The sequence below is a fragment of the Tachysurus fulvidraco genome, chromosome 21 (assembly GCF_022655615.1).
Source record: "Tachysurus fulvidraco isolate hzauxx_2018 chromosome 21, HZAU_PFXX_2.0, whole genome shotgun sequence".
Lineage (NCBI taxonomy): Eukaryota > Metazoa > Chordata > Actinopteri > Siluriformes > Bagridae > Tachysurus > Tachysurus fulvidraco.
The window spans coordinates 2,244,598-2,247,938 of NC_062538.1; the positions used below are offsets into that span (position 1 = coordinate 2,244,598).

General features: G+C 41.2%; 1 protein-coding gene across 2 annotated transcripts in view; it reads left to right on the top strand.

Annotated features, from left to right (window-relative positions):
• Window positions 1-858, top strand: part of pof1b (POF1B actin binding protein) — a 30,055-nt gene extending 29,197 nt beyond the window's left edge. For both annotated transcript variants that reach the window (XM_027177323.2, XM_027177322.2), the window contains exon 13: window positions 1-858. This exon is cut by the window's left edge and continues 784 nt beyond it. The gene's annotated coding sequence lies outside the window, so the exon portion shown is untranslated.
• The last annotated feature ends 2,483 nt before the right edge of the window (window positions 859-3,341 follow it).

Consider the following 3,341-nt stretch of genomic DNA (forward strand, 5'->3'; position numbering starts at 1 on the left):
GAAATTTTGAAGTAGCAAATGTTCACTCACTGGCCACTTTAATAGGAACATTCAGCTTTTCAGTTATCCAATCAGCCAGTCATGTAGCAGCAGAACTAATGAAGAAACTCCTCGAAAACAAGAGCTTCAGTTAAAACACCAGAACGAGGATCTCGAGCAACCACGAGAACGCACGCTTTCTTCAGAACCCGGAGATCCAGATCCTGTCCAGAGTGGAACCCGATGTGGTTTTCTGCTCTTGTAGCGTTTAGACTTAACTCAAGGTTCAAGATGTTGAGATGCTTTTCTGTTCACTGCGGTTGGACAGAACGAAGAGTTATCCGAGTCGCCGCAGCCGTCCTGGGACCTCGAACGGGTCTCGTCGTCGACCTTTTCTCGACAAAGCTGACAAAGATTTCTTATTTTCTACAGTGTTTTTTTTTTTTGTTCCTGTTAAAAGTTGCCAGTCAGTGCAGTTTAATGGCAGCCACTGACCCACATTAGGGACATTCACTAATCCTCAGCTTCTTTAGGTTTACTGTCAGCGGTGTGTAAAGATGTTCCTCAAAATCTCTTCAAAGTATAAAACAAAATTGTAAGAGAAAAATCCTAACAAGAGTCGCTGTATTTACAGGGGTGTGATTTCATTACCAAATGCATTAATCCTGCTTAAAAGACTAAATCTGCTGTATACCTTATTTCTACATTTTTGTACAGTGTATCATCAGCTTTTTCCCCCTCCCCTGTTGTATTCCAGCCGTTTTCTTTTTAATATTCAGAACTTTTAATTCATGTCCGGTTTCAGTCTGCTTGGGATTGTTACACTGCCCTCTGCTGCCTGCAAGGTGAACTGCAATGCAATAAAAAACATCTGCCTGATCTCTGTCTTATTCATCTGTTATTCATCTGCATACGTTACGTCATGAGTTACCTTTAGGGGAAATTAATGATTAGGGGATGGATTATTTTCCAGACAAAAATAAAAATAAACAGACGCCGCATTTTTTATAATTTTATTGAATGGCAAAATTACAAACCACAATTTTCTTTTGCATAATTATACTCATTATACTAAATTAAATTAATTGTACATTTGTTATCTATTATTACTGGTCTATAAACACTAAGGAATTACAGACGAGGGATGAGTTGAAAATTCCTTTCAATAACCTTGTTTTTTATTTGAATGTTTTTTTCCCCCATTAATTCTGCACAGCGTTAATCCTGTCTTCCACCAGGGGGCGACAAATTCCTCCTTATTACCCTGTATCTTTCCTACCCGCATGAATGAGGTCATTAATGGCAGGAAGGGCACTTAGGGCTGCCCACCATTTTGATTCATTCACAGAATGTCATCCAGACTCTCGTTTCCATGTAATTTATGTATGTATGTGACTATTTCTGTGTCTTTCGCAGTATTTAAGAAGAGTTTTGTAGAGATTTAATAGACATAATCATGATGAGGCGGATGACTTGAGGATGTGGTATGGAATGTTGTTGGAGATGCTCATTCACTAAGGCCTGAACTCTGCTCCACCCATCGTTACACTGCGCTCCCTTTCTGATGAGGTTGAGTTTGCTTAGTCAAGCTCTCGCTCTTCCTCTGTGTGTGTGTGTGTGTGTGTGTGTGTGTGTGTGTGTGTGTGTGTGTGTATACGTGCATGTGCTGTACTGTGGAGAGGAGTGTATGAGTAGAGTTGAGAGGCGAGCAGGCTTAGTAATGGGAAGGCATTGATTATGGCTGATAATTCGGAGCTTTGATGTGGATAATGCAGCCTCTCTCTTCCTGCACTGGCCATGCACTCACTGCCCCTGGGACCACAGAGGATATTGGGTTTACAGACACTCTCTCTCTCTCTCTCTCTCTCTCTCTCTCTCTCTCTCTCTCTCTCTCTCTCTCTCTCTCTCTCTCTCATTCCCTCATTCGCTCACTCACATTATCGTTCTGTCATTTGACTCTAACAGTGCACGAATATACAGCCTCCATAGGAAGCCATAAAGCACCTTTATTTCTCAGCCTGGTCTCCTAATATATCTTTTTTTTTTGTTTTGTTTTGTTTTTTTTGGTATGCTCTGGTGGACCGTGTGTGTGTGTGTGTGTGTGTGTGTGTGTGTGTGTGTGTGTGTGTGTGTGTGTCTGTAGTCCTCTCTCCTGTGTAAATCATGTGTTCCATGATGATGAACCACAACATTCACCAGTGTGTCTCCACAGCATTTATTTATGTATCTGTGTGTGTGTGTGTGTGTGTGTGTGTGTGTGTGTGTGTGTGTGTGTGTGTGTGTGTGTGTGTGTGAGGAGTTGTCTATCGGTGTTCTCCTCTCTGGCAATCTTTCACAATTTTCCACTAAAATTTGTTCATGTCATTAGGCAGTAGTGGCTTGATGATTCTAAATTGCGCCTTTGTGTGTGTGTGTGTGTGTGTGTGTGTGTGTGTGTGTGTGTGTGTGTGTCCCCAGAGGATTGACTCTGGATCCAGCTCCACTTTCACTGGGATGAAGAGATTCTGAAGATGAATGAACAAAATTATTTGAATTTGAACAGAAGACAAAACAATAGAGAAAAATGTTTGTGTCTGTATTTTTTAAAATCCCAAAAATATTTTGCATATTTTGAACTAAACTCAGACCCATGTAAAAAATGTTTACTTAACTAATAAGTCTGAAATCAGCAACAGCAGAATGTTTGGGAAATTGTCTTTAACAGTTTAATCTTAGGAGCAGTTTAAAGGATTGAATTGAGTCAAAGATTCATTCATTCATTCATTTCCTACCGCTTATCCGAACTTCTCGGGTCACGGGGAGCCTGTGCCTCAGGCGTCATCGGGCATCGAGGCAGGATACACCCTGAACGGAGTGCCAACCCATCACAGGGCACACACACACTCTCATTCACACACACTCACACACTACGGACAATTTTCCAGAGATGCCAATCAACCTACCATGCATGTCTTTGGACCGGGGGAGGAAACCGGAGTACCCGGAGAAAACCCCCGAGGCACGGGGAGAACAAGCAAAACTCCACACACACAAGGTGGAGGCGGGAATCGAACCCCCGACCCTGCAGGCGTGAGCCACCTTGCCCCCTTGAATCAAAGATGATCTAGACAAGTTGTTTTTATTTTTATCAAATTTCCTTATTCACATGACAACTAATTAGCCATCGTCAAATCATCATAGTAATTAATTTACTCCAACCATATTAAAATTCTACTGAAATCATTTCCTTGTTTCTTCTTTTGGTTTTGCAATGATTAAAAATCTCATTGCTGGTTGATAGAAATAATCAGTTCTATTCATTTGTTTGAGTTTTTTATTGCATCTAATGGTCAAATCTGTGAACTGCATCATGCGCTAATAAA